We start from the raw sequence: 22,155 nt of genomic DNA on the forward strand, positions 1-22,155 counted from the left end.
CTTAGTCTGCGCTTAGCCACACGCTCCACCTTAGTTTTACTTCTCATAAACAATGACCAGCGGCTTTGTCAGGTTGTCCAAAAGTGCATTTTGTAAATGGCACATACCCAGATTTTATGGGAGGTCATCCTAAACCCACCCTCTAAATCTGGTTTAAATCAATCCTGACCAAGAGTCAAAAAGTTAATTTTATTTTCATTGATATATCAAAGCTTGAGAGGAAATACACTAAAACATTTATAATGGGATTGGAGCTTTTTTTATTTTTATGCTTTTATTACATTGTCAAATTTCCTACGATGAACAGGCATTACTTTCAGATTTTTTTTTTTTTTAATCTTGATCCATCCCTTTCCCTTGTCCTTTATTTCCTATCTCCCAGCCGGTCTTGACAGGGTAAATCTCAAATCCCAGGTCTTCCAAATATATCTCACATCTGGCCAGCTTTTCTCTGTGGCCACCACCCCGGTCCAAGGCCCTGTCATTTCCTTCCAGGGTAACTAATAAATTTTTGATTCAAATCCCAAGAAAACAGTTCTTCCTCCAATATAGGTCAAAGGAGACCTCAGGAGGGATGTTTGCATGAACTACAGGAGGGAGGCACGGAGTGAGAGTACAAGGCAACCACGAGTCGAGCAAGGGCTATCAGTTTGGCCACGAGATGGACCACGAGACTAGGAGAGCGGTCAAGACCTATTCAGTTCCACCGCCGAGCCACGTTCATCTTCCTAGTTAATTCCGTCTTTCCTAGCTTAATTTCAATACATCTCTGAGCCCAGTGAGAAGAGTCTGGAAAAAGGCAATGAGCAAAGACCAGACGTCTTTGGTCTCATTGAAATAAATGAGTAATAAGTGAGCACAAAGACTAATACGAATCTGAACAGACATGCCAAGAAAAACTATAATATATCTGAGAATCTAGCATACAATTGGGCAACATTCAAATCAGCATGAAATTATAAACTATCCAATAAATGTGCCTGAGCAAACTGGGGAGAGGAGGCAATTTTGAGTTAAATCCATTCCATAAAACCAGTCTGAGATTTTTTTTAACTTCCAATTTAATTAATTGTATTTATTTTTAAATGCATAATTGTCTGATTTAATTAATTAAAATTACGTGTTAAATGCCATAATTAAAATTAAAGGCAGACTGCCACATATTAAGTGGCATAGCAATAGATATGATAATGGGTTATGATCTTAATAGAAAGCATACTCTTGCTTATCATCAGCAAGAAAAAGAATGCCTCCCTTTGGAAAATGAGCAAAGAACATGAACAGACAATTCATAAAAGAAAAAGCACATGTAGCAACTAAACATGGAAAAAAGCTCAACTTCAACTGTAGTGGGTAATTGCTAAAATAAAAGAATGTGAATAAAATTGGCAAATATGAACCAAAAAGTTGATATTGACTATTGTTGAGCATGTCACCAGGAGACAAGTATTCACGCTCGGCTCTTGGAAGTATAAATGGAAACTATAAATAAGTATCACCATTCTTATAACATCTTAAAATATTTATATCCATTCCTAGAAACTTATGTGTGTCCAACACACACAAGGCCTTATTTACAAGGATATTTATTACTTATAATAGTAAGAGCCTGCCAACAATCAACAAATTAGTTAATGAGAACATTTAAAACATTCTAAGTCTATTTAATGACATTGAAAATTATCATGGATAATTTGCTACATTTTAAAAACAGCTTATAAAATAACAAACTTAGCGCGATGCCAATTTTATTAAATTTTGTGCATTTCTATGAAGATAGAAAACCACCTGGCTATACATAAAATATTAACAATGGCTATATGGTGACATTATGAGTGGATATTACTGCAGTCTTCCTATTTTTTCTGTTTTGCTAATTTTTCATAAAATTAATGCACGCTCATGGTAATCTAGGGGGAAAAAAACACTCTGAGCACACACATGTATGTATATATGTATGTATATGGGTGGGTGTGTGGATATGTTCTCCAAAAACTAATAAAAAGGATTATCAAGAATAGTCTCATAGAGTATAATAATGGTAAAGTTATTCTATTTGTTTTTTTTTTTTTTAAAGGATCCACACCCAGCACGGAGCCCAACGCGGGGCTTAAATTCATGACCCTGAGATCAAGACCTGAGCCGAGGTCAAAAGTTGGACGCTTAATCGACAGAGCCACGCAGAGGGCCCAATGCTAAGTTTATTTTATTTTTTTTTTTTAAAGATTTTATTTATTTATTTGACAGTGAGAGACAACCAGCGAGAGGGGGAACACAAGCAGGGGGAGTGGGAGAGGAAGAAGCAGGCTCATAGCGGAAGAGCCTGATGTGGGGCTCGATCCCATAACGCCGGGATCACGCCCTGAGCCGAAGGCAGACGCTTAACCGCTGTGCCACCCAGGCGCCCCCCAATGCTAAGTTTTTTTTAAAAAGCAGCTTTGTTAAAACTCCTTCCTATACTCCTTCCCCCTCCTCTTTTAAAATAAATTTTGTCCTAGTTATTTCAGTTCTGGAAAGTCGTACTGGGGCAATCTGTCTGCATACCCCTGTTGTGTACTTCCTGGCACAGAGTGGGTCCTCGGTATTTACTGTGGGAGTGAATACATGTGACGGCACACATGAGGCCAAAGTTCTTCCAACCCTTCAATGATCATTTTCTTGACACAATTTAGAATCCATCTAAATAAACTCTTGGTCCTGCTGTTTAACTACTTTTAGGAATGTCTTAATATTAACTACTCTAAAAACAAAAATCATTCTTTTTGACAGATGCTCTCTAAAATTTAATTGTTTTAACACCTATAATCCCATATAGCAAGTTAATTTACTTAGCTACTTGGGGGCCCATTTTGCAGTTAATTCTTGCCGGTGAGTCCACCGTGGTGCTCCTTGCTTAAATCGAGGTGATTCATAAGAGCGTCGTGGAGATTTTCTACAACTGCAACGGGTGAGAGGAACACCTACAGTGAAGTTTTTCCAAGACAAAATTACCTGGGCCCTGCTCTATAAAGCGGGAATATCAGGGGTTAACTGATGAATCATTTCTTGGTAGAGACAGTACCAGAAATTATTTTTCTTTTACGACTTCTGGATTACAAACCTCTGCTCCCAAGCTAAGGTTACAAAACCATTATTCATTAGTTCTTTCTTTCTTCCTTTTTTTCTTCCTTCCTTCCTTCCCTTCTTGCTCTCTTTCTTTTGAATTTAAATGTTTAGATCATTTGTAATCTCTCTTGGTGTACAAATTTGAGGTATGAATCCAACTAAATGTTTTCTTCCTCCATACCTTTTATTGAAGTTTCTACTTCCCACCCCTCTCCCATGGGAGATCACATTACTAACCTAGACTACCACCCCATTTCCCTGTAGCGACCTGAGGGACTAAATAAATGAACTGTAGTTATCAACCACTTTGAAAGTATGGTTAGAATTTAACAAAGCCGCAATGTGTGCTTTAGAACAGGAGCTGGCAAACCAGATCCCACCCACCACCTGTTTTTGTAAATAAAGTTTTATTGGAACACAGCCACATCCACTCGTGTATGTCTTTCCTCTCACTGCTTTTGCACTACAAAGGAGGAGGTGAGTAGTTTCAAAAGAGACCATACAACCTGCAAAACCTCCCAACATTTACTATCTGACCCTCTGCCGAAAGTTTTCCAGCTCCTGCTTTGAAATTTGCAGAGCCCTTTAACAGGCATGAACTCCAGAAGAAAAATATTTTTTAAAAATTAAAAATGAAAAAAAAACACACATCAGCTCCACGAAAGCCACAGTCATCTGAGTGTACTATCCCCATTTCAGCCATAAAGAACACAAGTCTGGGGAGGGTAAGCAGTGAGTGAGGGGCAGACCCAGGGTCAACCCCAACCCTGTGACTTCAATTCCACAGATGTTCCTTCGACCATTTATATTGTGTTTTGTGGTTTTCAGGGTCTTTTCACACACTTGTTCTCTTGATATTCCTAATCATTCTGTGAAGAAAATATGAGTCCCATTTTACAGATAAAAAACTGAACTGTAGAGGGTAAATAAAATTCTCAAGGGCTCACAGCTCATCAGTAGTAGGCATCTGAACCTCAGTCTCTAGCAAAAACGATCTGTTGTCTCTACAATATCTCATCGCTGTTCATCTCAATGCAAATCCTAGCTGCTCCCACCCACAATACTCCTAACATTCCAGCTACTCTTTAGCTAGTGTAAATGGAGCTCTCTTTAATGTGGATAATTTATCAAAAGAAAACAAAATTAAGCCCAGGAAAGGGAGAGAATGGTAGGAGGGTCAGGGGGAAGCTAAAAGTCAGATTTTAAATACGATTAAATTAAATATGTACTCACTCATCAAAGCAAACAAAAATCTTTTTTTTTTTTTGACAGTAAGGAAAAAAATATGGAACGCTTCGCGAATTTGCGTGTCATCCTTGCGCAGGGGCCATGCTAATCTTCTCTGTATGGTTCCAATTTTAGTATATGTGCTGCCGAAGCGAGCACAAACAAAAATCTTTTAAAAGGAAGAATTGGAAAAGTGGCATTGAATTTCTTCTGGCTTGGGATGCCCACGAGCACTGATGTCAATACCTCCCCTGTAACTTCTGGACAAATTAAGCAAGAGCGTTGCACCCGTTTGGTGAATTCGCTTTCCCAAGGCAAGACTTGTCTTTTGCAGGAACCAGGAGGGTTCACACTGAGAGCAGAGAGAGGGATATTAAGCGCATTTTTTAAAGCCATCTTTTTAATAAATTATATCCATAATATCTAAGCAATTCACACTATTCTCCCACAGACTTCATTTCTAGTCCACCGGCCCCACTGGCTCAGTAAAGTCACATCTTTCTGTTATTAATAAGGAAGTTCACCTCAGGTACTGCTTTAATTTCCTGTATTTTTTCCAACACAAAGTTAATTTACTTTATCCCTTATCCCAAAAATGATAACAGGGTTTCCATAAAAGTGAACATCCGTGATCAAAGAGAAGCTCGTATTATAAACAAGTGAGTACAACTGGGCTCCCTTTGAAATATTTTAACTTAATTAAGCTCACACACTTTTGGCAAAGGCTTAAAAACTTGAGAGTAATTGAAGAGCCACTCCAGTTTGGCTGGATTTGTCTTTGAATGTTGGAACGGGGTGGGGAGGGGAGTTTAGGTTAGAGCCTAAAATGTCGCAATGGCATTATTTTTCAGTTGCTACTTTTTTAAAACCAAAGATATTAGGCAAAACTGAATTTGTTTGGGGAATGATGGAATTACTGCATAGCTTGATTACAGACATGGCGACAGGACAGTAGTCTACACTGATGAAAGCACACAGAGAACTCTGTGCTTTAGGAGTTGAATTTTACTGTATGTAAATTAATCTGTATAAACCTGACTTTCAAAATGTTGGACTCTGACCACTCCGCTGAGTTGGAAACAGTCTCGAATGTTTTTTGAAGCATCACCTGTAATGACCAAAACAGAAAAAAGTAATTCAAGCTACATAAATGGTGATCAGTAGAGAGTTTGTTGATTTAAAAAAAAAAATGACTTCTGGGGCGCCTGGGTGGCACAGCGGTTAAGTGTCTGCCTTCGGCTCAGGGCGTGATCCCGGTGTTCTGGGATCGAGCCCCACATCAGGCTCCTCCGCTATGAGCCTGCTTCTTCCTCCTCCACTCCCCCTGCTTGTGTTCCCTCTCTCACTGGCTGTCTCTATCTCTGTTGAATAAATAAATAAAATCTTTTTAAAAAAATGACTTCTATCTGTATCTATTCATCTGAACACTCTAAAATATTGTTCAATGGGGGGAAAGCAAGCTGCAGAATAATGTCCCAGTAAAAGCTGGAATAGCAGCAGCTGAAGTCGGGGTATTATCTCATTTAATAAATAGTTGTAGGGGCACTTGGCTGGCTCAGTAGGTAGAGCATGGGACTCTTGATCTCAGGGTTGTGAGTTCAAGCCCCACATTAGGTGCAGAGATTACTTAAAATAAAAATACCTGTGATGATAGATAGATAGATAGATAGATAGATAGATAGATAGATAGATAGATAGATAGCTGGGGCACAGGGGTACAAGACCAGATCTGGCCACTCGCCACTGATGAAATCCAAGGGCAGAGAGACAGTTGGCGGTGAAGGAAGAAAGGGAATTACTTCAGGGAAGCCAATGCCAAGAAGACCACAGACTCCCTCCTATGTGCTGAAAATACTTCCAGGTTTATATAAAGAGAATGTGGGGCAAAGGTAGGTGGGTACGGGCAGATATGAAGCACAGATCAAATCAATCCCTGTCTTGGAGTAAATCACCTGGGGGGATCTCACTGGCTCAGGGCAGTCCCTCCTGCTTGAGGGGGTGGTTTTCCTTCCCAGCAGGGGATGCTTTGCTCCCAGGGTCTCCTACCCGAGCCAAGAGACAAGCTGGAAAGAAGAACCCAAAGAGAAAGCTTGAGGTCAAAATGGAAGCAGCCAAAGTCCTCTTTCATAAACAGAGGAAAAAATCTTGGTAAGATTGGCAGTAACTGATATTTATTGACCATTTCAATAATTCTAAGTGTTTTTACAAATATCATCTCATGCCCTTCAACAGATGACTGGATTAAGAAGATGTGGTCCATATATACAATAGAATATTACTCAGCCATCAGAAAGAACGATTACCCAACATTTGCAGCAACATGGACGGGACTGGAGGAGATTATGCTAAGTGAAATAAGTCAAGCAGAGAAAGACAATTATCATATGGTTTCACTCATTTATGGAACATAAGGAATAGCAGGGAGATCGGTAGGAGAAGGAAGGGAAGAATGAAGGGGGGGTAATCAGAAGGGGGAATGAACCACAAGAGACTATGGACTCTGGGAAACAAACTGAGGGCTTCAGAGGGGAGGGTGGTGGGGGACTGGGCTAGGCTGGTGATGGGTATTAAGGAGGGCATATATTTCATGGAGCACTGGGTGTCATACGCAAGTAATGAATCATGAATTTTACATCAAAAACTAAGGATATACTGTATGGTGACTAACATAACATAATAAAAAATTATTAATAAAAAAACAAGTATCATCTCATTTAATTATCATAAAAACTCTATGACGTATTGGGGCGCCTGGGTGGCACAGCGGTTAAGCGTCTGCCTTCGACTCAGGGCGTGATCCCGGCGTTACGGAATCGAGCCCCACGTCAGGCTCCTCCACTATGAGCCTGCTTCTTCCTCTCCCACTCCCCCTGCTTGTGTTCCCTCTCTCACTGGCTGTCTCTATCTCTGTCAAATAAAAATAAATAAAATCTTTAAAAAAAAAAAAAAACTCTATGACGTAGGCATGACAGGTCTATTATCTCTGTCAGGTTTTGTTTCTACCTGACTCTTTTGGGGCCAGAAGTGTTTTGGAAGTCAGATTACTTTAAATTTTAGAAAAAAAAAATGTGGTGCTATATTAGTTATCTATGGCTGTGTAACAAAATAGCCAAAACTTAGTGACTTTAAGACAGAAAACACTTATTTTATCTCACAGTTTGTAAGGTTCAAGAATCAGAGTATGGCTCAGTGGCTTAGCTGATATCTCTGTCTCTTGGTTACAATCAGGATGTCGGCACATCTGTCGGCATCTGCGTCTGCCTTTGGCTCAGATCACGAACCCAGCGTCCTGGGATTAAGCCCCTTGTCAGGCTCCATGCTCAGCAGTGAGTCTGTTTCTCCCTCTCCCTCTGCCCCTCTGCCTATGTGTGCTCACTCCCTCGCTCACTCGCTCTCAAATAAATGAATAAAATTAAAAAAAAAAAATCAGGATGTTGGCCAAGGCTGTAGTCTCATCTGAAGGCTTGACCAGAGGTAATGGGGAATCTGCTTCCAATCCCGCTCACGCAATTATGGCTTGCTTCAGTTCCTCAACACTTGAACTTTTCCACCAAGTTACCTCACAACATGGCAGCCAGGTTCCCAAGAGAGAATTAGAGAGAACACCCAAGACAGAAAGGATATCCCATCTAATCTAATCTCAGAAGTGGCATTTCATCACCTCAGCCGTATTCTACTTGTTGGAAACAAATCAGTAAGTCCAGCCCACATTCAAGGGGAGAGTTGACAAAAGGGCATGAATACTGGGAGGTAGGGGATCACGGAAGGCCATCTCGGAGGCTGCCTTCCCATAAGCACATACCACGGATTACCTAATGCCCACAGTGGCATCTGGAACCGCATCTTTTGATTTAAAAAAAAATGATATTTCTGCATCAAAATATTTGAATGCTCTTGCTAAATAGGATAAATAATGAATAACTAAGTTCATGTCAGTTTAGGTTGGATTTTGCAGCCAAATGAATTATGAAAATCTTTACGTTTTCAGAGCCTTTCAGGTTCAGAATTGTGGAAAAGAGATTGGAGACCAGTACAATTATCCTCCACTTTACAGGCGATGATACCCAAGGCACGGGGAGTAAGTATGTGTATATACGTTTGTGTATCTTTGTATGAGCCCAGACAGTAACTGGACCCATGTACATCAATCCCGAGTGTTCTCGAAACAATGAGAATGAGGCGTTCAGGGGATTTTACATGTCTCCATGACTTTCCTTTTTACAAAGTCATTCAGTAATACTCTTAATTTTTAAATGAATACAATCTATTAATTTTTAGAATTAAGTAATATTCCTCCCATAAGACAAAGAGTTTACGTGTTACAAGAGCCAAAGGTTTTGCTGGTTTCTAATATGCTGGTCTGTTTGTAGCCTGTGATATCACTAAATCGAAGAATTAAAGAAAAAAGTGGGAAGAACAGAACAAGGCAAACAAAAAGTGTAATAAATTAGATGAATGTCCTCAGCTTACACATAGTCGGGAGTAGTCGGGGGACAAAAATGAGCCAGCAGTCATAGAAAATGCCTAGGTATGTACGTGAGTGGGGGGGGGGGGTATTCTGATTTGTTGCGGTTCGGGTGAGAGTTAATGAAAACCATCGCATCATTTAAAGGTTGACCAACCTTGACTAGAATACAAACGCCGGTCAGGCTGAAACTTTATTCCTGCCTCTTACGTTATTCACTCTCCTGGTTCGCGCTGATTCCTAATCAGAATTTTGAGCATGTATTAAATATTGTAGGAGGGAGGGAGTTAGCCCTTTATTTCAGATTCTACTTTTTTATGACATGTTTAAACAGATAAAAACTGACTTTAATAACGGCAAGCGATCTTAGATATACTAAATGGCCCTACTTCTGATTCTGTATATGTTTAACAAATTAAGCATTTTGTCTTTATGACTAAAAGTAAAGTGCTTAGCAAGGCAAGCTGAGAAATTCATACGATCTCCTTTAAGGGGTACTAATAAGCCAAAACGTCACGGGCTTCTGTTGTAATACTGTAACTTTAATTGCAACACCTCAATTCCAAATACCTTCCTGTCAAAATCTGAAATGGCTTTGAGACTATGACATGGCAAACATCTTTTCTTTTCTTTTCTTTTCTTTTTTTTTTTTTTTAATACATTTTAGAAGCCGAAATAGAAAAGGGAATCCGCAGCAATTTCCGAAAGGGCAGCCAACATTGTCTTGTCATGACTCAGTCTCCCACTAGGTGGCGATGCTTCTCAGCTGCTAGTCGATTTTTATTTTTATTTTTTTAATAAACTAAAATGGGCTTTTCCTGACATTTGTGATACGGCCGTTGTTGGCCTCAGAGAGCTCTTTAGTTCTGATCTCCATGAACCACCTCTTTTTCCAAGAGGGGAGTATTCCTGAGTGGGTTCACCTTAGCAGTATATTTTAGTGTCACATGGGATGAGATTAATAGTAAGATAAGAGTTATCAATTTACTGAGATGGTATGGGTATGGTGTGGTAATAAAACAGGTAGACGCTAGACCCAGACAGCCTGGGTTCAAATTCCAGCTCTGCTACTTATGGCTGTGTGGCCTAGGGCAAATTACCTGACCTCTCTGTTTCTCTGTTCCCTCCTCTCTAAAACAGATGCAGTAATAGTACCTAACTCAGAGGTCTGAGGGGAGGCTTAAATGGGTTGTTCTAAGTAAAGCCCTCAGAAGAGTGCCCAGGACATAGCAAGCACTATTTAAGAAGCAACTACCAACCCTATGAGCACCCCAAGAATGCACACTGGCATTGCACTGGTCATATCTCACTGAATCCTGTCAACAATACTGAGGGTGGTTGGATCTATCAAATCCATTTTACAGACAAGGGAACCAATGCCAAGTAAGTGAAATTAATTCCCCAAGGTCTAAATTAGTGGCAGGGCTAGAACCTCAACCCACATCTACCTAATTCTAAATCCATGCTCTTTTTTTTTTTTTTTAAAGATTTTATTTATTTATGTGACAGAGAGACAGCCAGTGAGAGAGGGAACACAGCAGGGGGAGTGGGAGAGGAAGAAGCAGGCTCCCAGCGGAGGAGCCCGATGTGGGACTCGATCCCGGCACGCCGGGATCACGCCCTGAGCCGAAGGCAGACGCTTTAACGACTGCGCTACCCAGGCGCCCCTAAATCCATGCTCTTAACCACCGGAATATCACACAAGCCAATTGTAAGCAATAAAAAGCAAGAAATCCATAACTCAAACTAAGAGATAACAGCAACGGTTCTCAAAAAAACACGTGGTTTTCTCTTTGTTTGCCTCCCTACAACAAAATTCTATTTCCTTTCCTTTACGTGATTTGCCCCCTAAATTAAACTTTGGCCTTAACATTTATTTCTAAACCAGCAGGCAGAATCTACAGCCTAAATCTTTAAAAATTCTTGAGATAAGGTTTTGAGATGAACTTAAAAGATATTCTACTAAAAAAGGTTAGATTATTTAAAAGTGGAGAAAAGATGATTCCACAATTCTGCACAAGGACAAAAATAGAATTCCAAGTTCTCTACCCAGAAAACTCTACCACCTTCCAAATGCTGTTTCTTCCCTGTCCGTCCTTGAAATGACCTTGGTTTAATTACCTGCATCTCAATGAGTGAATCTACATAGAAAGTGAAGGTTAATTAATGAAGGATCGTTTCTTTTGCTAAGCCCACCAGGCAGTGGCTGACAGCAAAAGTCGACCACGCAGTATTATCCTCTATCTCATTAGAAATGGTCAGAATGATGTGCTCACTTTGGACCAGGGAAATGAAAGACAATGGTTTACTAACGATGGCCAATCGCGATGCACCGTCGCCAATCTTCCTACCTGGTACCTCTAGCCTTAAGTAACACCTGCTCTTGAACTCACAGAATCCAAAATATTAGAAATGCAGAGATCACATTCTAACGAGGCTTCGAAATTTGCGTGCCAGTTGAATATTCTCAGAACTTCTATACCATAATATTTCATTACCTCCCTTGTTTTCATGTGTTTTTCTAAAAAACTAGGTCGTTCTAGAACAAGGATTATGAAGCTCAGCACTAATACCATTTTGAACTGGCTAAAATTTTGCTATAAGCAGCTGTTCTGTGCAAGGGAGAATATATAGCAGCATCCCTGACCTCTAGCCACTGGATGCCAGTAACACCCCTCCCCCAAGTTGCAACATCCAAAATTGTCTCCAGACATTGCCAAGTGTACCCTTGCATGCAAAACTGTCCCTCCTGAGAACCACCAATCAAGAAAAAATATAGTTTTAGAGTTTCAGACTTGGGGGAGGGGGAAGTTGCAAAAATAGTACACCTGTGTCCTCTTTACCCACATTCTTCAACCAGGAAATTAGGGGCGCCTGGATGGCACAGTCAGTTAAGCATCCAACCCTTGGTTTCCGCTCGGGCCATGATCTCAGGGTCCTGGGTTTGAACCCTGCATCGGGCTCCATGCTCAGCGCAGAGTCTGCTTAAGATTCTCTCTCCCTCTCCCTGTGCCCCTTCTGCCCATGCTCTCTCTCTTTCTAAAATAAGTGAATAAGTCTTGAAAAAAATAAACACAGGAAATTGATGTTGTTCTAATCGCATTAAGTACTTTCTAGGTCTTACTCAAATCACCAGTGTCTCACCAATGTTCTTCTCCTGGTCACACACTGCATGTAACTGCCATGGTAACTATGGTTTCCTCCAACCTGTGATGGTGGCTCAGTCTTTTTTTCATGACCTCGATGTGTCTGAGGAGCACTGAGCAGTTAGTTATTTTGTAAAACGTTCCTCGAGGTAGGTTTGTCTGATGCGCTTTCGTGATTAGACTGAAGTGATGCCTTTTTACCATGACTACCACGGTGGCGCTGTGTCCTTCTCCGTGCAGCATATCACGACGTACCGACCTGATGGGCTATTAATTTTGATCACTCGGTTGACGAGCACTGGTAGTTTCTCCGCCGTCAAGTTACTAATTCTTCCTTTGTAGGTAGTAAGCATCTTGTGGGGGAAACTCCTTGAAACTATGTAAATATCCTCTTTCTCACCTTAATTTCATCCGCTCATGTTAGCAACCATTGATGCTTCTTGCTCGCAAGAATTATTACTGTGGTGTTTGCCAAATGGTGATTTTCTGTTTTTGTCATTTGACATTTAAAATTGGAATTCTATTGTATGGCGTAGCTGTTCCTTTTTCTCCACTTCTTAGTTATTTTTAAAGGAAGTTTTGTCTTACTACCATAAATGAAAAACCAGGATTAAAACAAGTGTTTTGATGATTAAAAAAAAAACAGTACAAAATAAATTCAGTGAAAACCATCTACATCAATTTCTAGCTGGACGCTATAGCATCTGAAAGTTCCCAGTCTGACATCTCGTTTCTCTTTGTTAAAGAGGTTCGCAGGCATTAGAAAAGTATTACGAACATACTAGAGTCAAACTGACTTTCTCCTTTGTATATAATCAGAAAGATTGGAAGACAACGAGAAACGCAATCACTATGTGGTTCAATATTACTTGATATTGGAGCTCCATAATATCTAAGATCTTCTCATCTTTCTCCAGTGCTCTGTGGCCCACATTTTGAAAAACACTAACCGGCTTCTCCCATTTTATAGATGAAGTGACCGAGGCCCAGAGAAAGTAAATAACCTGCCCATATTCACTGATAGAGGCTCTTTGCAAAAAGGAACAGTAAGAACTCAGACAAGCCTAAGAGTACAATGCTGGAGATGAGATGGGCTGGTAGGTGGAGATTTATTATCAGGGTGCCAGAGTGTCTCATAAAACCCAAGGGTAAGAATGCAGCCAGACCAGGAATGGACCAGAACCTGGAAAACAAGAGCGAGAAAGTCCCAGCTCTCCTTCCTATTTTTCTCTGTCCACCTATCTTATTTTCTCTCCCTGTCTCCTTCTCTCGCAGCTATCTCAGCTTCTCCGTCCAGATAGAAAAATGGAGCAGCCCCAGCATAACCAGGTCTACAGTCTAGACCGTACTCAGAGCCACACTGGGTCTCCCTGGATCCCAATTCTAAAGTCCTAAAAGGAGAATCTGATTGGCCCAGCTTCAGTGAGGGGCACACTCTTGATCCAATCAGCTGTGATGAGGGGCAGCCCCGCATAATTCAAAAGGAGGGGTTGCCATGTCAGCTGAGCGGTTATCCTAAGCAAGTACCACAGAGCAAGCCCCTGTAAGCAAAGGTCTAGAAAACGGGCTTCTCAGTGGCCAATCCAGGTCCTCAAAATAGTGGTCCCCAGCCTCTGTCTTCAGTAGCCATCCAAATACCACGTGAAGTATTTTTTTCTTTACACTTTTTCTTTGAACTGATGCAATTTTTTTCTTAAAAAAAAGCCTTGAGGGGCACCTGCGTGTCTCAGTCAGTTGAGCGTCCGACTCTTGGTTTTCAGCTCAGGTCATGGTCTCATGGGTCGTGAGAGAGAGCCCCGCATTGGACTCCGAGCTCAGCGGGGAGTCTGCTTGAGGACTCTGTCCTTCTGCCCCTCCTCCCATTCTCTCTCTCTCTTTTTCTCCCTCTCTCTCTCTCAAATAAATAAATCTTTAAAAATAGCATTGAGTCAGGAAATTTCTATTACGAGCTTAACTAGGAAAATCAGATGTTTTCCTAATACTGGTTTAAACCCATGCATGTGACTAAAACCAGTAACACACCCTGCACCATAGAAAAGCCCCAGTGTTGCGCATCCCCTCCTTCGGTAAGTACTAGGCACTCTGATCTTTGGAGTCTCTTCCCTGTTTTCTCTGTCCCCTATAACGAGATCTTCTATGTTCAAATCGTTCAGGCAGTTTTCAATCCATTCCAGCTTTATTCTTCCTAAAATTAAATTATTCTGACTTGAAAAGTTGCACGCTGTTGAGAAATTGCCTTCTCTGAGCTCTTCACACCAACTTTTTAAAAATAAACCCTGCTCAGTTTTTTACTCATTTATTCTAGTATTGACTTCAGTGGAAGACTCTTAAGGGTGGATTTGGTTCATGTTTCAACCTTGGTTTTAAAGGTCAATGCAGATAAATACCTAATACCTACTTTGGAAGATCTTAAGTTCTGGGGATACAAAAAAAAAAAAAAAAAAAAAAAACACTGAGCCTGCCCTCAAGGAGCTCCCAGGATCTCGAGGGGGAACAGAAACCTAAATACGCAATCCCAGTGACCAGGACAAGCATCCTATATGGGTCCACCAGACACTCTCTGTCCCCACTCCAGACGATGTGGAGTAAAAGGTAAGGAAGGGGTGCTGAGTCCATGAAGGGACTGGAAAAACGAGATATGTAGCTACTTGAGGAAAACCACTCAAATAAGAGGAAAGAGCAGGCATAAAAAGTCTTTGAGGCAAGAGCTTGCTTGGAATATTCTGAGAAAGCTATGAGCTATCTGTAGCTGGAACAGAGTGAGCAAGGGGAAGAGCGATAGGAGGTTGGAATCAGGGAAGCAGTTGGGGGATGGGGTGCAGGTCAGGTAGGACCTTATGGGAGACTTCAGCTTTTCCTTGGCCTGAGAGGGGACCCACTGGGGTTTTTAGGCAGAGGCGTGACTTATATTTTAAAAAGCTTTCTTGGGATGCTCTGCAAAGAGTAAAGTATAGAAGTCAAAGGTGAAGACAGGAAGTTGCTAGATCCTTAGGAATAAACTAGCTGAGCAGTAATGGCAGCTTGGATTCTGGATCCATTTTGAAGGTAGCCCCAACAGGATTTGAGAAGATGAGATCTGGGGTGTGAGAGGAGGCATGAAGTTGAGGCCACATGTGAAGTTATGACTTGAGTTACGGAACGGATAGAGTTTCTGGCCATGGGAGCTGTTAGGTGGGAGGCTGGCAACCAGGGCTCTGGACATGTCACATTCGAGGTGCCTATGAAATGCATCCACATGGAGATAACAAGAGGGCAGTTGGACACATGATGCCGGTGAGCAGGAGAAGGTTCCACACTGGATTAATCAAGCAGTATAGACTTGATTAGTTCAGGACCTGGTGTAGAGTAGGCACTCAAGAAATGGCAAATGCGTGAATGCTCCTATGGCTTGCATCAGCACAAGTAATCTGCTGGGAAAGAAGGAGGCCTTCACACCCTACTAACGCTGGGTCAAGAAGAGTTTCCTATGAGAAGAAAAGCATTTTTTTTCCTTATTCCAAATGATCTGCAAAATAAGATAGTGTGGTTTCGCTTAGGTTGTTTTCTATCTCCAAGAAAACATTAATAAACAAATTTGAAATCATACAAGTATGACCGTAAATTATTTACAGTGTACTTGAAGAGCTCAGAAGGGCTTTGTAAGGTAAATAATTTATAAACTCATAGAAAGAGTTTCTTTTTTCGCTAATTAAGGGTGAAAATTTTACCAATAAATCATGAGAGGTTTCGGGAAGTATGCAGAGTGGAGATCAATTCAGTACAACGAACATTTACTGAAAAACTACTATGTGCCAGACACGTAGCTGGAGATGAGGGGTTCAAAGACCTGTACGATGGCATTTCCACTTTCAAGGAGCTGCCCGTGCAGCAGGAGAAGGGGCATCCTTAGGACCAAGTGTCAGGACTACAGCGACATTGGTGCTGCTCACCACGGAGTTTTGATGCTGGGCTTTGCAGGTGTGCAGTGGGATGACAATTCCCCATCCCCACCCCCACCCTCAGAGGCCTGACCACGTAGCTTGCCTTAGCCAGTGAAATGTAAACAAAAGCCAGCCGTGTTACTCCCAGGTGGGAGCTGTAAGAGTCGGTGAGTGATTTGCCATTGTGCTGGGCTGAGGGTTTGTGTCCCTCCCAAAATTCACACGTTGAAATGTAATCGCCAACATTATGGCATATTAAGAGGTGGAGCCGTCAGGAGGTGACTAGGTCATGAGGGGGGAGCCCTTACAAATAGGATTGGTACCTTTATAAGAAGAGGCCAGAGAGCTGGCTCACTCTCTTTCTGCCATGTGAGGATATGATGAGAAGTCTGCAGTCTGCAACCCAGAAGACCTTGGCTCTCACCAGAACTCAACCATGTTGGCACTCTGATCTCAGACGTCCAGCCTCCAGAACCATGAGACATACATTGTTATTATTTATAAGCCACCAGTCTATACGTGAACTGACAAAGACAGAGATATTCTGGTCTGCCGTCGCAGTGACACGAGTCATGTCGCTTCCTCCCACCCAGGCCCATCGGTAACTGCTGTAAGCAGAGCTTCCCCACCCCATGGAAGTGACCTGCTGAATCTACAGCATGAACAGGAAATAAACGTGTGTGTGAAGCACTGATACTTAGGGACTGTGAGTTACTACATAGTCTGTCCCATCCTAAATGATACCAACCCTATTTTGATAAAGGATACATCCTTTGTTGGGTCATAGGGTAGCTCTATTTTTAACTTTTTAAGAGACCTCCACACCGTTTTCCAGAGTGGCTGTACCAACTTGCCTTCTCACCAACAATGTAAGAGGGATCTTCTTTCTCCACATCCTCTCCAACATTTGTTGTTTCCTGCCTTGTCAATTTTTGCCATTCTAACTGGCGTAAGGTGGTATCTCAATGTGGTTTTGATTTGAATTTCCCTGATGGCTAATGATTTTGAATATTTTTTCATATGTCTGTTAGCCATGGGTATTTGCCCCAAAGATACAGACGTAGTGAAGAGAAGGGCCATATGCGCCCCAATGTTCATAGCAGCATTGTCCACAATAGCTAAACTGTGGAAGGAGCCAAGATGCCCTTCAACGGATGACTGGATTAAGAAGTTGTGGTCCGTATATACAATGGAATATTACTCAGCCATCAGAAAGAACGATTACCCAACATTTGCAGCAACATGGACGGGACTGGAGGAGATTATGCTAAGTGAAATAAGTCAAGCAGAGAAAGACAATTATCATATGATTTCACTCATTTATGGAACATAATATGGTTTCACTCATTTATGGAACATAAGAAATAGCAGGGAGATTGGTAGGAGAAGGAAGGGAAGAATGAAGGGGGGGCTAAACAGAAGGGGGAATGAACCATGAGAGACTATGGACTCTGGGAAACAAACTGAGGGCTTCAGAGGGGAGGAGGGTGGGGGACTGGATAGGCCGGTGATGGGTATTAAGGAGGGCACGTATTGCATGGTGCACTGGGTGTCATACGCAACTGATGAATCATCGAACTTTACATCAAAAACCAGGGATGTACTGTATGGTGACTAACATAATATAATAAAAAAAAACATTAAAAATAAATAAATTAATTAATTAATTAATTTAATTTAATATAATTTCTGCCCTGATTGTGTTTCCCAAATGACGTTTCTATGTTCTTCATAGAAACAAAACCATAAATCCAAGCCATCATTTAAATACTTTTCTCCACTCCTCAATTTATTTAAAAATTCCATTTTCTAGCTAGAATCATATCTTTCTATCTCCAATCGCCCTTCTCCTATAGGCATTTTTTGTGCAAGTCATAGTCTACACCAGAAGCAAATTTGTAGTTGTTAATTTCACAAGCATTTCCTGGTGTGTGAGAAGAGTAGAGGCCAAAAGAACCATGTGAAACCTGCACTGCGGTCAGCTAACAAACTGAGACTTGATCTTAGCAAAGGTTATGAATGCCTAACCATAAGAGACCCTTAACTCCAGGAAACAAACTGAGGGTTGCTGGAGGAGAGGGGTGGGGGGATGGGGTACCTGGGTGATGGGCATTAAGGAGAGCACGTGATGGAATGAGCACTGGTGTTATATGTAACTTATGAATCTCTAAACTCTACCCCTGAAACTAATACTGCACTATATGTTGATTAAATTGAGGGGGGTTTTTTTGAAGATTTTATTTATTTATTTATTTAGGGGGGGCACACAAACAGGGGGAGGGGCAGAGGGAGAAGCAGTTATGAATGCCTGCCTACTCATTAAGGGCCTTCCAGGGACAAGCAAGTTAGCAAAACCATGAAAAGTGCTCTGTTTCTGTGTGTTTTGTTGCCTGCCAGCTTTCTAGTGCCTAGAAAATGTGTAGCACAGAGTAGATGCTAAATGAACACCGTGATGGGAGGGAAGGAGGGAAAAGGGAAGGAAAAAAGAGGAAGAGGTAAAGAAGGAGAAATAAGGAAGGCAGGAATTGCAGAGGGCAGAGTCACAAGGTGTGAAGGCTTCCTGGAGAACAGAATAAAACAAAGACCGTAAGATACTTTTCTTAAAGAGTTCTGAGAAAATTCCACCATCATTAATTTCAGACCATAAGAAGAATTTCTGTGCAGGTCAGCAGTTGTTCTAATGGCTTGGAAAATCTACGCTGGATCAAGGGCAAATGCTACCTCTAGCAAAGGTACTGGATGTTTCCTTAAGAGCAACCAAGTGCCATTTCAACTGTTATGGTAGACTGAGTTGGGAAAGGTCAAGGCAAAGAGAAATAAGAGAAAATATGCCTATAGCAGTGGCGGGGCCAAGATGGGATGGGGGGGGCGGGGGCCGTGGAAGGCTTGAGCCTGCCTCCAACCAGATAAAATCCATTATCCTCAAAAGTCAGCCCAAATAAGCAGTAGCAAGATATCTTTGCTTTTATTAATTGCCATCTTCTTGATCTTAAGAAAATATGACTACAGGCTACTTCCTTTTCAAAGCAGCTATTTATATTGATCTGTAAAGCAACCTGAACAACAGTGTTCTTTCTACAAAAACCCAGCTTTAGAACAAACCCCATCAGTACCACCAGGTTGCTCTTGGACTGAATTTTGGAGCAGACCTTGGCTAAGAGTGAATTATTTATTTCCAGCATCAGCACCAATAAATACAGGGGTCCCAGCCTCAGATGCCCAGTCCCCTAGCTCCAACGTGGGAGCTATTATTAGATGCTGAGTTAAACAATGAATCATGCAACACTACTAATGATGTACTGTATGGTGACTAACATAATAATAAAAAAAAAGATTAAAAAGTAAGATGCTGAGTTCAGTCACGGGCTTGTGCATTTGCTGATTACAACACACAATATCAATTTTCACTTACCTACCTGGAGACAGGAAAAACCCAGTCTTAGTTAAGATGAGTTTTGACTGTAAGGATAGGAAATCCAAAATAGCCCTGAGGGAAATTTCTTAAGGCTGGCGCTCAGAAGCACAGGGTTAACGCGGAGGCTACAGAATGGCCAGGGCCCAGGCCACCCCTGTCTGGTTTCTCCCCCATGCACAGTTCCCATTCCCATGATCACTTCTTGGTCCCAAATTGTTGCTGGAGCACCAGCTATTATAGCCACATTCCAGCCATCAGGAAGGAATGGGGGCGGGGGGGAGGCAAAGAAGCACCCACTGCATTGTTTAAAATACATTTCTCAGAAGTTGTCACTTCCTCTTACAACTAATTAGACAAGAATTCAGGTTCATGGTCCCGCTTAGGAGCAAGGGAATCTGGGAAATCTTGCTTTATTTGGGGCTTCTATGTGCCACTCAACAATTAAAGGTCAATTACTAGGGAAGAAGGGGGGAATAGCATTGAGGGATAATTGGCACTTCCACTCACTCCAATATGGTTTATGCCAGATTTTAATTTGTCTTACTCTGCCTCTTCTCAAGTGCTAAGGAAAATAATGAGATATATAAAGTTTTCTGAAACCATGAAACCGAACTCATTTACCTTTATAATTTTCTATTAATCTACTACCAGAATTCATTTTACATTTAATTCCAGCCTCTAACACTTTAATGCCATCTCTTTAGTCTTTACACATTAGTGGTCTCAGCCTTGTCGGACTTTTTCATCTCCTTTATGTTCATTTATTTTAACTTTTAGTGGTCTTCTAGCCAATCCTTTATCCTTTTTATTACAAGAGCATGAAATTTTATAATCCCCTGGAGCTTTGTTAGGCAGCCGCTACAAGGTTCTTAACCTTCACTAATTTATTCCCTCATTTTTGACTTTCAGATCTGAAGCATGCCTTAATATTTTGTTTTCGAATACGAAAGTAACTTTTATTAAGTAGGTTTATTGCATTAATAGATTTTTATTTCAGTTTTTACAGTTATATTTAAGTTCTCCGCTAGTGATGCCGCAGATGGCTTTAATAACAATTTATAATGCTGTACAATATAATTTATATTTTAATATAAGAAGAATGTGCATAATATAATAAAGCAAAGAGTAATTTTATAAAACTTAACCTGGAAATCATTTCAAAAAAGCATGTATTTTTTTAACTCCCAAATAAACCATTTCATTGATATTTATTATAATAGAAAATTCCTAAACAAGAATAGCTTCCCTTTTTAAGAAAAAATAATAATAAAGATAGTGCCCCTTAAAATACCACATATGTTTTGATTTTTTTATTTGCCTCATCCTTCCTTCTGTTTTGGCTTCTCCAAGGCAGAGAGGGGATTGTTTTTCCTTCATCGTACAATTACATGAATGATCAATACCCAACTGTGAACGTTTCTAATTCAGGTTACAACAGCAAGAACAATCATGTCAGCATTAACTGAGATATATATGTGACAATAAAATAATACTAATAATTATAAAACACTCTCTCCTCCTCCATTGAAAATCTGGCAGAGGGATTATAGAAAGACTGATCAAAATGCAAATGTTAGACATATATTTGCGCAGCGGGGGAAGGAAAAACCAGAGCATGAACTTGAGGACTTTAAACCTTCTGGGCTTTAAAGTGAGACCAAGACAAGGCAAGGGAAAAAAAAAAAATTGGTCACCAGAGGGGTGGACGCTGATAGTATTTCTCTTTAGGCAAGGACCTATAACTACATCCGTGAACATGCGTTACGTAACAACCCTTCCCCACCCCAGCTCCCGCCCCCTGCCTCCCCCCAGAAAACTCAGTGGTTTAAAACAAGAACTTTTATTCAGTTCCTAAATCTGCAAATTAGCCATTAGGGTGGGGAGGCTCTGAGGATCTGGGCCAGGCTTGTTTGATCTAGACTGGGATTCACAGGTGAGAGGTGACTGGTTTCTGAGTGGGCTGGGGGGCGGGGGTTTGGGGGGCTGGGGGACTGCTGCGCAGGGCCCCTCAGCTCTGGTCCGCAGGGTCTCTCACCCTCCAGGAGTCTGGCTCAGGCTCGCTCAAATGGCAGCAGAGTTCCCAGAGAGCAAGAGACCAAGCCCAATACACGGAGGCTTTCCAAGCTCCCACTTGGGTAGTGTTTGCTGATGTCCCATTATCCAAAACAGGTCAGGTTCCCAGCTCAGATGCAAGTGGGAAAACAGACTTTACTTCTTTACGGGCAGAGTGGACAACTGTGGGCATTTTATACTCATTTTCGAAACATCTCACACCCAGGATATTCATGATCTTTGCTCTCAGTTCTTGAATTCTCGTGGCCCATTAAACATTCCATTCATGCCATTAATGGGTGCTCCTTTGTGCCAAGCCTTATTTTAGAAATAGTGAACAAAACAAAAACTCGGGCCTCCTGAGGCTTACATTCTGGTGGGGCCCCCTGTTTCCTAAACCAATATATTTTTTAAGATTTATTTATTTACTTTAGAGAGAGCGAGAGAAAGAGGGGGGGGAGGGGCGGAGGGAGAGGGACAATCACAGGCAGAGTCCTCACAGAGCACAGAGCCCAGATCTCACCACCCTGAGATCATGACCTGAGCTGAAATCAAGAGTCCCATGCTTAACTGACTGAGCCACCCAGGTGTCCCCCAAACCACTAATTTTTTTTATTTATTTTATTTATTTCATTTTTATTTTCGTCTTCATTTTTATTTTTACCACAGCAAATGTCTCTATTACTGGAGCCAGTAATAGACCTCCACAAGTCTTCCCCATTCAATGGCCCTTCCCTTCTCTTCAGGCAGTAGCCTTCTCCCATTCCTTTGGAGAACTTCCCCTTCTGCCTCCCACGCAGCCTCTCTTGCCACACCTGCGAGGGG

The 22,155-nt window shown here is 41.4% G+C and overlaps 1 non-coding gene across 1 annotated transcript; it reads right to left on the reverse strand.

Annotated features, from left to right (window-relative positions):
• Positions 1-4,384: 4,384 nt before the first annotated feature.
• Positions 4,385-4,491, reverse strand: LOC123799400 (U6 spliceosomal RNA). The gene has a single exon (XR_006781605.1). It is a non-coding gene; the product is annotated as a U6 spliceosomal RNA (small nuclear RNA).
• Positions 4,492-22,155: the final 17,664 nt, after the last annotated feature.

Source organism: Ursus americanus, chromosome 22 (assembly GCF_024610735.1).
Source record: "Ursus americanus isolate L20-20 chromosome 22, mUrsAme1.1.p, whole genome shotgun sequence".
Classification (NCBI taxonomy): domain Eukaryota; kingdom Metazoa; phylum Chordata; class Mammalia; order Carnivora; family Ursidae; genus Ursus; species Ursus americanus.